The following is a 14,413-nucleotide window of genomic DNA, read 5'->3' as shown; positions in this document are numbered from 1 at the left end:
TTACATATCTGATAGGGAACTGGTATCCAGAATATATAAAGAACTATTACAACTCAACAATAAAAAGACAACCAATTTAAAAATGGACAATGGATTGAAATAGTATTTTTCCATATCTATCTATATAATAGAGGAATATGCAAATTAGCCAGGACGCTGTAACATCATGACTGAATAGCAGGGACCTGAGGCTGCATGGCGCTTGGCTGGGGTGAGGGACCTTAGGATGCACTCCCCACCCTTTTGGGCTTGACAGGGGATCCCAGGTTGCACCCCCTGCCCTGGCGCCAGGCCAGGAGATCTCAGGCTGTGCCTTCCCATCACCCCAGTGCCAGGCCATGGGACCTCAGGCTGCACCCCCTGCCCAGTGGGGTTTAACAGGAGACCTCAGGCTGTGCCCCCACACTGGCGTTGGGCTGGGAGACCTCAAGCTGCTTCCCCTGCCCCAGCACTCGGCCGGGGGACCTAAGGTCGTGTCCCCTGCCCAGTGGGGCTTGACAAGGGACCTCAGGCCACACCCCCCACCCTGGCACTGGGCCGGGGGACCTGAGGCTGTGCCCCCCCACCCAAAGGGGCTTGACGGGGGTGGTGCCAGCCGGGTCTGGGTCTCCCCCAATGGGGGTGGGGCCGGCTGGGTCCGGGTGTCCTGAGTTTTCGAAGCATGTGTGGGTGGTGGGCAGGGACTTGACTCTAGGTCCCACAGTGTGCCCCAGACTCTGACAGGAGGGAGATTTTCATATACATTTTACTAATTTTCTTTCATCTCTGACAATTCTATTATAGAGAAAGGGCAAATATCAATATTAAAATATTTTCTCTAATTAATTCCCTTTTAATGTGCATGAATTTTGTGCACCGGGCCACTAGTAGGTATATAAATGGCCACCAAGTACATAAAAGGATGCTTGACATCATTAGTCATTAAGAAAATGCAAATGAAAGTCATAATGAGATACCATTTCACATCAACTAGGATGGCTACAATAAAATAAGATGGGGACTTTCTCTTCCTACAGCTGTTGTTACACACAGTTATGAGGTCAGATGGGCAGCTGTTGTCTTGCCTGCAGCCTGGGGAGGAAGCCAAAGCATAGTGGAGCGCATTGCTGCAGGGCAGAACAGGTGAATACATCCTAACTAACATAATTAAAAAGAACTACACAGTTCCTGAAGGTAAGCTTTATAATATCCCTACTTTTTAATTCATAATTTGGGAAAGTAGTCTTTGTTCTCTTCTTTCTCCTTTCTCTCCATGAAGAACTCTTTTCTTTTTTTACTGCTCCAAAGCAATGTATTCTCATTGGCAAATGTAACCATAATCTTTTTAACAGTGGAAATAATTTCATCATTCCTTTTATATGTGTTAGAGGAGCTAGGGCAGTGGTCGGCAAACTCATTAGTCAACAGAGCCAAATATCAACAGTACAACGATTGAAATTTCTTTTGAGAGCCGAAAACCAACTTCTGTACATGGGCCACGAAGTTTCAATCGCACTGTATGTGCGCACCCACACGTGGTATTTTGTGGAAGAGCCACACTCAAGGGGCCAAAGAGCTGCATGTGGCTTGTGAGCCGCGGTTTGCCAACCACTGAGCTAGGGGATGAAAGCAGGGTAAGCAGGAAGCCAGGATACTATAGGAAGAGGAGGGGAAAAGAAAACCAAGTAACAACTAGGCAAGAGGAACATAACAGAAGATACTATTTTCTTTCTTTCTTTTTCTAAGTTGTTGGTTGGTTTATAAAGTCCTTTGACCAAAAACAAACAAACAAACAAACAAACAAAAACTTAGGACAGTAAAGGCTAGGTAAATTGCAGTATATTACCATTAGTCAAGCTATGTGAGCAAACATTCTATCATTGTATTCAGGTCACATTATCACTAAAATCAGTCTTCAGAGAAGCCTTCAAAAAGTTCCTGGTTTGTTACGATTTTTGACATTTAAAACTCAATTGTAAGAATGCCTTATAAGTTATGCTAAATGGAAAAAATCCTTGGGGTTTTTGTTAGACTAAATTTTATTTGTAAATACTTGACTGAACATGTAGAAGTTTGAAAGGGCTCAGCTGAGTTCATTGATGAATTCATTCATGTAGCAGTAATAAACCCTTATACTTGCACAGTGTTTTAAAATTTTCAAAGTGTTCTCACAAGCAGTCTTGTTAGGTAGAAAGCACAGAATTATCTATCAGAGCTCAAGGTCAGAGTAGGAATACTGAGTTCATGTCCAGCTGCTCTGATTAAAAATATCTGCTATTCATTACACCATTTATCTCTTCTAATTCAGTCACATTAGGTAAAATAACATGAATATTAATAATTATCTTTACAACTTTTCATTTCAATATGTTTTAACATTCTTAAGGGGGTAGGAGATAAGGACTAAACTTCTTGTTCTTTAATGTTTCCATTCATTAAAAGTCAAAATAATATATAGAAAAATAACCACCAGCATCACAAGGAAACACTCTCCAAGGTCTGAAAATTAAAAAAATAAATAAAAGAGCAGTAAGCTAAAATTTTTTTTATAAATCTCTGAAAAGTAAGAAGGGATTTTTTGTTCCTTAATATTTAAGGAACAAAGCCACATATTATTTATTTGTTATTTTTTGTTTTCCCCTAATAATTGGACCACTTATTGGAACAAGAAATGATTTCTCAATATAATCTAATAAAAGAGTAATATGCAAATTAACCACCACTCCGCTACACCCACAAGCCATGCCCACCAGCCAATCTGGAGCGAGTATGCAAATTAACCCAACCAAGATGGAGAGAGCAGGAGGGAGGCTTGGGTTTCCCCAGCAATGGAGGAAGCCAAGCTTTCCGCAGACCCTGGCCAGCCCAGGCCTCCACTCCAGGCTACAAAGTTTCAATTATAGAAGGTAAATAAATCCCAACAAAAATGGCAGCAGCCACGGAGCTGGAGAGAGCAGGAGGCTAGGGTTGCCCCCGGCGATGGAGGAAGCCAAGCTTCTGACGCCCTGGCCTGCCTTGGTCTCCGCTACAAACTTTCAATTATAGAAGATAAATAAATTCCAACAGAAATGGCTGCCGCCACAAAGCAAGCAGAAGGCTTGGCTCTGCTCCAGGCTACAAAGTTTCAATTGTAGAAGATAAATAAATCCCAGATACCAGGGCCTCCACTTGGGTCGCCGGGGGGCGTGGCCAGCCTGCAAACCACCACAGGACCCTCGCCCAGGCCTCCCCACACCCCAAGGGAACCCCCACCCTGATCCGGGACACCCTTCAGGGAAAACCAGCTGGCCCCTACCTGTGCACCAGGCCTCTATCTTATCTAATAAAAGAGTAATATGCAGATTGACCATCACTCCAACACACAAGATGGCTGCCCCCATGTGGTCAAAGATCCTGCCCCCATGTGGACACAAGATGGCCACCACAAGATGGCCAGCAGGGGAGGGCAGTTGAGAGGAACCAGGCCTGCAGGGGAGGGCAGTTAGGGGTGACCATGCCGGCAGAGAAGGGAAGTTGGGGGTGACCGGGCCTGCAGGGGAGGGCAGTTAGGGGTGACCAGGCCTGCAGGGGAGGGCAGTTAGGGGGGACCAGGCCTGCAGGGGAGGCCAGTTAGGGGTGACCAGGCCTGCAGGGGAGGGCAGTTAGGGGCAAACAGGCTGGCAGGGGAGCAGTTAGGCATCAATCAGGCTGGCAGGGGAGTGGTTAGGGGGTGATCAGGCTGGCAGGCAGAAGCGGTTAGGGGCAATCAGGAAGGCAGGCAGGCGAGCAGTTGGGAGCCAGCAGTCCTGGATTGTGAGAGGGATGTCCAAACGGGCAGTCCGACATCCCTCATGGGGTCCCAGATTGGAGAGGGTGCAGGCTGGGCTGAGGGACACCCTCCCCCACCCCACGTGCACGAATTTCATGCACTGTGCCTCTAGTATACTATAACTATTATCCATGGAGATATGATGAATAGGTACCAATTCAAGCAAGTCAATAGTATTCAAAACACATCAAAGACTTGATATATAAGTAGTTTCAAAAATGGCTCTTGGTCGAACGTTTAAAGAGTGTTCTTTAGTCTCACACTGAGATTAAAATCTTACCAGTAACAATGTGGCTCCAAAGGCAAACCAAAACAACCATGGGTCCTGCCAGATAAGCCTCATTCATGATGCAGCCATCTATACTTTTATTTTATTTTTTATTGTTTTTGAAGTAGAGACTAAGTTTTTAATTCATGTACTTAAATACCAATCTGGGCAACAGCAAAATGAGAAGCTTACATACTCAAAAAAATACTTTTTTTATACAACCAAGACATTTTTTAATACACGAATGAAACAAATGAAAAGCTAGTCATAGTCTCCTTAGAAGCTAGACCTTGAATTTTAAAACTTATCACTGTTTCTTGATTTCTCTGTTTAGGACTTTCCTTTATCATAATTCTCTTTCTTTCTTTCAGCCAGTCTACAGCTAAAATTAAAATTTACAATCAGATTTACTGAGTCTCTCAGTGTAAGATATTTCAGCTTATTTCCACCCACACCATATACACATCACAGATTTATCATTGTGCTTCAAAATAACTGAATATTCTAAAGTTTCTTTATTCCAAAAAATACATAAATTATATAGCTTTTTTAGGCTTTAGGTATTTTCAATACAAAATGGTAGCATCATCCATCCTTGTCCACACCATAGGACTGCTCTGAAGAGGAAATAAAACTGGAGAGAGCAACCTGAACGGGCACCACGTTCTCTGTACACCTTTGTGGACACACATACACCTTTGTGGACACACATACACACACACACACCCCTCACAATATTTCCAAGATTTGGGGGAAGTTGTGAGGGGCGTTCTAGAAAGTTTGATGCCCCCCACATTAAAATGAGCTCACAGAAAAAGAAAAAGAAAAAAAGGGCCAAACATGCAAATCATTAAGAGCTTCAATTGAAATCACAAAGTATATACATGATCGAAAAGGTGAAGACTGACCAACCTATACATTTCTGCATTTAATTAAAAAACAAAACAAACACAAAAGCCTCCAGATCAGTGATATTTCCACTTCTGAGAATGATTCGGTCCAATTTGAGAATTTCGTTATTTCTAGCAATAAGCCGTACAATCCAGCGGAGGAATTCATTCAGTACAGATGAGAACACACCCGCATTCTAGGCTTTTCCTGCAGGCCACGTGGAAGGTGATACTGTCTAAAGTTGCTAAAGGATTCTTCTTGCAATGTCTCAAATATATATTTTTATATTTAAGAAACATGTCCTATTAGTTAGCACCTTAGGCTCAAGTAAAAAAAGTTCTTTGGCCCAGAATTCTAGAGTCTCCCTATACAACCTCCTGGTAATTCTTGTGTCCTTGCCAGAAAATTACGCATCGAAGTACAGTGTAACAATTCTGGCATCGTTTACATCTTTGAACGAGTCCATTACCTGGAATGGTTCAATAAATAGTTTGAGTTCATTTAATAACACCCCCTAGCGATTTCATAATGGGGTCTTTAGAGAAAAATGGAAGTAGAATTTCACCAAATAACTCTGGATGGCAACAAAGATGTTGTCTCCGGGCAGTGAATGGCAATCTGGGATGTAGAAACAGTATTAAATGCTACCGATAACCCACGTGAATGCCAAGGAAGCGAGATTCAAAGCAAGCTGAGCAGCACGTAGGGCTGGTCCGGCCTGTGGCACGGGCTCCCCCTGGAGAGGCCACACCCGCCTCTCCTCACAGCTTAAATGAGATGCCAACACCTTTTTGGGAAACTAAATACATTTTAATAGAAAACAAAATACAAAATAACTCTCTTCAGAGAAAAAAACCCAGAAAGATTTAATCCCTTTCCCACAAATCAGACCTCGCTCTATCCTCGGGGTTTTTAGATGTGTGCATTCGTACTTACAGTTTGTTCCACAAAGTGTTCATCAAGCTGCTATTGCGATGCAGGAGGCAGGAGCAGTGACCTCAAGAAGCAAAAGGCCGAAAAAGCCACACCTCGGACGAAATGCTCGCGGGGGCAGCCAACGCTTTCTAATGCTGCCTCTGGACTGATCACCTCACATTATTTTCATTTCTTTCCGACATTTCGGGGGAGGGGGCGGGAAGGCTTGTTCACAGAAGTGAACCATGAGGTCTTGCTTTCCCACCATCACTGCACGAGCCCAAGGCTTTCTCCACTGGATGCACCCACTTCTAGGAACACGTCGGGGGAAGGGGGGTGACCCACCTGTCGCCCAGAAATCCTCCCTTTCCCACAAGACACTGCGCTCCCACAGCCCCTGAATTCCCTGAACCTCAAAATGCCAAGCATCACAGCCAGTGCCAGGAGCCAGACCTGAAGGTGGAGAGCAGAGAGGCACCTCTGCTGGCGCTAGGCTTCCCCTTCTCCATAATAATAATAATTGCTATAATTATAATAACAATAATAAAAATCCTGCTCTCTGCGGGGTCACGGGAAAGGAGAGGCCTTTCCCAGGATGATCCTCGCCCCCTTCCTCGACCCTAGTCTCCACCCCTGCATTCTCGCCAGCGGCTGTGACCTGCGACCCTCCTGGGACCAAAGCGGCCGCCCAGACCGTCAGCAGCATTGTGGTTCCACAAACGGGGGAAGAATGAGACAGACAGGGGCTGCTCTCGAGAGGACATGGGCATCTTTGGAAGAATGTGCCCCTCACCTCCAGAGCATCTCAATTCTTGATCTCAAGTCCGCTTATCACCACCACCTGTCCGTACCCCCGCCCCCGCGTCCTCGACATTGGGGGGCTGATGAAGGGGTGACACGCTCAGGATGCCCGCACAGGACACGGGGAGAGGTGGGGAGTCTTTCACAGTCAGTCAAAGATGCAGCCTGGAGCCCTCGCTCCACGGCTGCCCAGTCCGTCAGGAGGGTAAAACAAAACTGCTGGAAGCCAATTCCAGCATGTTAGCAGGGCTGAATCATCTGGGATGGCTAAAAAGCATCTCCCCCAAATCTGAATAGGACATTTCCCCAAACCTAAAGATTCGTATATATTATTGCTTGCTGCTAGACAGCTCAAGGCATCTTAATCTGCATGTTATTGCCTCCTGTTGGCCAAACACCTGAACAGCTGTAGGCTATTCCCCAATCTGACAATGCTTCTGTACCCTACCCTTTGCAACCCTACCCTTTGAAGTGTATGTCTCCACCTTGCCTTAGGACAAATTGTGTTAATAAAAGCAGGGTCCTGAGTCAAGGGGTAGTCTTTAGCTCCTTTAGCTGAAGCTCCTCTGACCCCCAATGCCTTTCAAAATTATCTTTCATCCTTGGACTCCTTAATCTACGCAGCAGCTCCTTTCTCCAGATGGCTGAACCCTTTGTAATGCTGGGACAAGAACCCCGGCACAAAACAAACAAAACAAAACAAAACAAAAACAATGTTCCTGATTTTCCTGTGTGATTCCCGTCACCAGGCGGAGGTTGCAGGCCATGAACTGCACGCTCAGGACGGTGCTCATCTGCCCCGTGTACTCGCCCACGAGCTCGCCCAAGGAGCCTTCGGCGCCCCGCTGCAAAAGCTGTTCGGATGTCCCAGATACACACCGAGTTGTCCATGGACACTGAGGCCACCAGGCTGCTGTCAGGGCTGAAGATGAGGCTGGTGATGTTGTCCGTGTGGCCGCACAACTCCTTGTAGAGGGTCCTGGAGGCCAAGTCCCACAGCTTCAGCCTCTGGTCCTCGCCCGCCGATGCCAGGTACTTACCATTGGGAGAAAAGGCGAGAGAGAGCACCGGCCACAATAGCCTGTGAACAGCCCCACCGAGTTCCCCTGCTGGGCGCTCCACAGCCGGACAGTCTTGTCAGTGGAGCCCGTGGCCAGGTAGTTGGAATTGGGGTGGAATCTGACACAGTCCACATCCGCCAGGTGGCCTGCGTATATCCTCAGCGGGTCCATCCGATCGAAGGACCACAGCCATGCAGTGGGACCTGCTGGTGAAGTACAGGCTGTAGGGGCTGATATCCAGGTCCCACATGGAGTAGGCGTGTCCCTGGTACAACACAGTGTTGGTGAAGGTTCCCAGGTCCCAGTACCAGATGGACATGTCCTTGGGGCCAGAGAGCAGCCCTGAGCTGTCAGCGCGGAAGTGCGTGCTGTACACGGTCCCACAGTGTCTCCGCACGGTCTTCATCTCAGTGCCCGAGGCCGTCTCCTCCTCCTCCTCCTCCTCCTCCTCCTCCTCCTCCTCCTCCTCCTCCTCCTCCTCCTCCTCCTCCTCCTCCTCCTCCTCTTCCTCTTACACAATGTCGCAAGCCAGGAGGATGCGGAACACGTCCACTTGATGGGGCTCCGATTTCAACTTCTTGGATCGTAGACTCCAAAGTTTGATACAGGAGTTGTCAAACCTGGCGTGAACAGCTTGCTGTTGGGGAAGATCTCGATGGTGTTCAGCAGCTGCTCCGTGATGTAGAAGCAGATGGTGGTGAGGGACAGCAGGCCCTCTTTGACATGCCGAATGCTCTCCTGCAGACCTGCAGGGCGGCATCGTTCTGCAGGATTGGCCCGGCCACTCCCCTGGCTCCACGAGCAGCTGCTGCTGGCATAGAGCTGGTAGTCTGTCCTCTTGGCGTGCTGCACATCTTGGTGTAGGGTGAGGACCCTGCACAGGGCAGTGTTGTGTTTGGGAGGTAGCGGATCAGGTAGTGGTAGCTGTCTTCTTGGAGGCAGACCACGTACTTGTTGTCCAGGAAGGCGCGGAGCTTGAGGTTGGACAGGATGTCCTGGATGGTCTGCGTGGCGGCACTGCTCCACGACGTCCTTCTGGCTGGCGTTCTGCAGGAACATGCCATGGAAGCGGCCGTAGAAGCTCTCCGCTGTGCTCTGAGGGCTGTTCTGGACCAGGTGGAGGTGGAGGTAGACAAAGAGAGGGTACAGGAGAGGCATCACTTCGTGGCTATGCTGGGAATCGGAATCGGTGAGGAAACTCCGCAGCCGCCTAAACTGCTCTTCATACTGCTGAGACGCTGCCTGGCATGGGGCTGTGGACACGATGTTGGCACAGCCAGACTCTGATTGGACTGTGAGGTTGGCTGCCATCTCCTTGGGGTCTGGGACAGGCGCAGGCCTTGCTTCAGGGGACCGTTGGTGTCCTCGTACTGCCGGCATTTGAGGTAGCAGGACACCGCCATCTGAATCTGCTCAGTGCGCACCCTTTTCATGACCTATGCATTTCATTTCTGGATTACCAAAGAGAGTCTAAAAGCTTTGTTTAAATGGAGGGGCACTGGGTCTGATCTGGCTGCGACTCAGTGATGCAATAAAACATATTCATCAACTTCCCAATAGTGACCCATCTTTTCACCATGCATTTGCACCACTTGGTTATTAGAAGTCTTCCACTGTATTGACAACTTAGATTATTCTTTGAGCATCCCAGGCAGCTCCGGCTCCCCCCAAGCCTCCACCAGGCACCGCTGCCTCCGGGATCAGGCTGCTTCTGCCTCCGTCGTCCCTTGCTGCGAGTAGTGATAGCCAGTATACTGCTTGCTACAGGGTCCTCCCCTTCCTCCATAACCATAGGACTGCTGTGACTGGTCATTCATGCTGTAACTTGTCTGGTAGAAATCCGTGTTTAAGTTATCAAAGCCTGACATTGCGAATGATCAATCGCAAAGGTGGCGCCTGATAACCCCTGAACTCCCTCCACGAAGAACTTTTAAAAAATTGTAGTATAATATATACAACATAAAATTTACCATTTTAAGTGTATAATTCAGTGGCATTAAGTGCATTCACATTGTTGTCCAACCATCACCACTAGTCACTTGAGAACTTTTTATCATGCCAAACTCAACTCTACCATTTAACATGAAGAGGGACTTTAAAAAAAAGATGGATAATAACAAGTGTTAACATTGATATGGAAAAACTGGGACCTCATATTTGCTGGTGACTGTAAAATAGTGCAGCTCCTTAGTGAAGTTGTCTGGTAGTTCCTCAAAATGGAAAATGTAGAGTTAACCCTTCATCCTGTAATTCCATTCATAGGTATATACCCAAGATAATTGAAAATATACACTTAGTGGCCAGATTATTATGATCTCTGAATGCATAATAATCTAGCCACTCAGTGTATATCCTATATAATAAAAGGCTAATATGCAAATTGTCTCCTTGACCAGGAGTTCGACCAGTAGGCAGGACAGCCAACCGCCCATGTCCCCTCCCCCTGGCCAGGCTGGCCGGACCCCACCCATGCACGAATTCATGCACCAGGCTTCATATATATATATATATATATATATATATATATATATATATATATTCTGAGTGGCCAGATTATTATGCATTCAGAGATCATAATAATCTGGCCACTCAGTGTATGTTCACAAAAAAATGTGCACATAGAAGCCAAAAAGTAGAAACAAGCCAAAAATGTCTTGGCACCTAAATGTTTATAAACTGATGGAAGGCTAAACAAAATGTAGTATATCCATATAATGGAATATTATCTCTCTATATAAAAGCTTAAGCAACCATTACAATCAGTTGACCAGTCGCTGTGATGTGCACTTGAGAAGGCTAAACCCTATTTTTGTAAAAACTACTGTTTGAAATTCTCTGCTATTAGATGATCACTTATTCTGTGAGCCAACTTTATTATTTTTAGACAGCCCCTTACTCTGTAAATTAACTTTGCTTTCTAGCTGCTTGAATAATAGGGAAGATAAACTTGGCTGTCTGACCTTGTAGACTAGTCATCTGACGTAAGGTCCAGAAAAACCCTTATTTGGGAGACAAAGGGGGGTGGAAAAATATAAATAGGGAAAGCTTCCTCCATGTTTTTACTCAGAATTTGAAAGATTTTTTTTTTCTCTGAGCCTGCCAGTGTAATAATAATAAAGTAGAACTCCATCTCTCTAAGCATTGCTTGGTTTTTCTGCAGATTTCTGTAACACACTGACCACCAGGGAGCAGACATTCAACCCAGGAGCTGCTTCCTGTTGGTCAGTGCACTCCCACAGCCAACCTCCTGTGTCCCTCCCCACCAGCCGGCCAGTCCCAATCGGCCCCAATCACTGGCCAGGTCAAGGGACCCCACCCATGCACGAATTCATGCACTGAGCCTCTAATTCAGTCATAAAAAGAATGGAGTTCTGATATATGCTACAATAAGGATAAACCTTGAAAAACCTGATCACTGTGGCTAGGACTTCCAGTACTATGTTGAATAAGAGTGGTGAAAGTGGATATACCATGTCATCTATATGTTAAGTGAAAGAAGCCAGACACAAAAGGTCACATATTATATGATTTAATTTCTATGAAATGTCCAGAATAGACAAATTCATAGAGACAGAAAGTAGATTAGTTGTTGCCTAGGGCTTTGAAAGAGGGGAAATGCAAGTGACTGCTATTGGGTTTTGAGTTTCTTCTTGAGGTGATGAAAATGTTTTGGAATTAGATAGTGGTGATGGTTGTACAACTTTGACAATATGCTAAAAACCTCTAAATTGTACATTTAAAAAGAATAAATTGTATAACATGTGAATTATATCTCAATTAAAAAAAAGAAGACTTCCTTAGTAAAAAACACAAACCATATACCATGATGATCAGCAGCTCCTTGAAGGAAGGGCAAAACTCATTCTGGATCGATGAGATCTGGTGAATCTTAAAAATACATATATCACTTCTAATATTAGAAAAACAATGTTCATGCTTAGCTTCCTACTATGTTGAACTAATAAGTAAGTGCTTTATTCATGTAACAATTATATATTTGACACTAGTGGCCCAATTGCATGAAATTTGTGCATGGGGGGGTGTCCCTCAGCCCGGCCTGCACCCTCTCCAATCTGGGACCCCTCAGGAGATGTCCGACTGCTGATTTAGGCCTGATCCCTCTCACAATCCAGGACTGCTGGCTCCTAACCGCTCACCTGACTGCCTGCGTGATTGCCCCTAACCACTCTGCCTGCCAATCTGCTCGTCCCCAGCTGTCCCCCAGACGGCCTGCTTGCCCCCAACTGCCCCCCTGCTGGCCTGCTCACCCCCAACTGCTCCCCTGCTGGTCTGATCACCCCCAACTGACCCCCACTGATGGCCTGCTCTCCCTCAACTGCTCCCCTGCTAGCCTGCTCACCCCCAACTGCCCCCCTGCCAGCCTGATCGTCCCCAACTGACCCCCACTGATGGCCTGTTCACCCCCAACTGCCCCCCCACTGGCCTGATCACCCTCAATGGCCCCCCCCACCAACTACCGTCCCATCCTGGCCTGATCACCCACAACTGCCCTCCCCTCTTGACCCCTAACCGCCTCTACCTTGGCCCTGCCACCATGGCTTTGTCCAGAAGAACATCCGGAAGGTCTCCTGGAAGGTCTCCTAGTCTAATTAGCATATTACCCTTTTATTAGTATAGATAGAGGCCTGGTGCATGGGTGGGGGCCAGCTGGTTTGCCCTGAAGGGTATCCCAGATCAGGGTGGGGGTGGCCTGGCGAGGGGCCTGTGGTGGTTTGTAGGCCAGCCATGCCCCCATTGGGGTGGGGGTCCCCGCTGGGGTGCCTGGCCAGCCTGGGTAAGGGGCTGAGGGACATTTTTAGGCTGGCCATGCCCCCCTAAAGAGGTTGGAAGTGTTTCTTTCTCTGGGATTTTTTGCAATAGTTTGAGGAGGATACGTGTTAGTTGCTAGTTGAAGGTTTAGTAAAACTCTCCTGTGAAGCCTTCTGGGCCAGGGCTTTTGTTTGCTGGGAGTTTTTTGATTACTGCTTCTATTTCATCAGTAGTTATTGACCTATTCAAGTTTTCTCATTCTCCTTGATTTAGTTTTGGGAGATGGTATTTTTTTAGGAATTTATCCATTTCATCCACATTGTCCTGCTTGTTGGTATATAATTGTTCCTAGTATTTTCTTATAATCCTTTGTATTTCTGTGGTGTCAGCTGTTACTTCTCTGCTTTTGTTTCTGATTTTAATTATTTGGGTCCTCTCTCTTTGTTTCTTGATGAGTCTGGCTAATGGTTTATCAATCTTTTTTTTATCTTTTCAAAGAACCAGCTCTTGGTTTCATTTATTTTTGTATATATTTTTTAGCCTCTATGTTTTTTTATTTCTGCTTTAACCTTTATTATTCCCTCCCCTCTACTTTCTCAGGGATTTTCTTGTTGGTCTCTTTCTAATTATTTAAGTTGTAGGGTTAAATAATTTATTATTAAATTTTCTTTTTTTAAAATATATTTTTATTGATTTCAGAGAGGAAGGGAGAGGGAGAGAGAGAGATAAAAACATCAATGATGAGAGACAATCATTGATCTGCTGCCTCCTGCACGTCCCCTCCTAGGGATTGAGCCCACGACCTGGGCATGTGCCCTTGACCAGAATTAACACGGGACCCTTCAGTCTGCAGGTCGACGCTCTATCCACTGAGCCAAACTGGCTAGCGCACTTTTTCTTATTTTTTGAGGTAGGCCTGTAGTGCTATTAACTTCCCTTTTAGGACTGCTTTTGCTGTGTCCCAGAGATTTTGGGTTGTTGTATGTTCATTTTTATTTGTTTCCAGGTAGTATTTTATTTCTTTTTTGATCTCTCTGTAACCCATTCATTGTTTAATGACATGCTATTTAGCCTCCATGTATTTGAATGTTTCTGAGTGTTTGTTATTTTGTAGTTGATTTCTAATTTCATTCCATTGTGATCTGTGAAGATGCTTGGTATGATTTGAATCTTCTTAACCTTGTAGAGTCTAGCTTTGTGGTCTATCTTTGAGAATAGCCCATGTACACTTGAGAAGAATGTATATTCTGCAGCTTTGGGTTGAAATGTTCTATAAATGTAAATTAAATCCATCTGATTCAGTGTATCTCTTAGAGTCTCTGTTTCCTTGTTAATTTTTTTGTCTGGAAGATCTATCCAGTGAAGTCAGCAGGGTGTTAAAGTTCCCTTCTCTGACTATATTGCTGTCGATCTCTCCCTTAAAGTCCTCTAGAAGTTTTTGTTTGTTTGTTTTTTGTTTTTTATATTTAGGTGCTCCTATGTTGGGTGCATATGTGTTTACCAGGGTTATAGCCTCTTGTTGGATCAATCCCTTTACTATTATGGTATGTAGTGACCTTTATGGTCTCTTGTGATGGCCTTCATTTTAAAGACTATTTTGTCAGATATGAGTATTGCTATCCCAGCTTTATTTTGGTTTCCATTTGTATGGAAAAATTATTCCATCCCTTCACTTTCATCCCATGTGAGTCTTTTGTTCTGAGGTGGGTCTCTTGTAGACAGCATATAATTAGGTCATGTTTTTGTACCCATTCAGCTACACTCTGCCTTTTTATTGGAGCATTTAATCCATTTACATTTAAGGTTAATATTGGTAGGTACTTATTTCTTGCCATTTTAATTCTGTATGTTTATGTTTCTCTCTCTATTTCTTTTTCTCATTATAGTAGTCCCTTTAGCATTTCTTTCAGTAATGTTTTG

The 14,413-nt window shown here is 45.4% G+C and overlaps 1 protein-coding gene and 1 pseudogene across 2 annotated transcripts in view; both read right to left on the bottom strand.

The window, feature by feature from the left end:
* Positions 1 to 14,413, bottom strand: part of SERPINE3 (serpin family E member 3) — a gene marked incomplete at both ends in the record, with an annotated part of 67,775 nt that overhangs the window by 31,079 nt on the left and 22,283 nt on the right.
* LOC308243283 (TAF5-like RNA polymerase II p300/CBP-associated factor-associated factor 65 kDa subunit 5L) lies at positions 7,274 to 9,156 on the bottom strand (annotated as a pseudogene). Its single transcript has 2 exons — positions 8,241 to 9,156; positions 7,274 to 8,171 (listed from the first exon to the last, which is right to left on the bottom strand). The product of its transcript is annotated as a TAF5-like RNA polymerase II p300/CBP-associated factor-associated factor 65 kDa subunit 5L (transcript).

This window comes from Plecotus auritus (assembly GCF_963455305.1).
Source record: "Plecotus auritus genome assembly, chromosome: 3".
NCBI classification, from domain to species: Eukaryota; Metazoa; Chordata; class Mammalia; order Chiroptera; family Vespertilionidae; genus Plecotus; species Plecotus auritus.
This window is presented reverse-complemented; position numbering and strand designations above follow the sequence as displayed.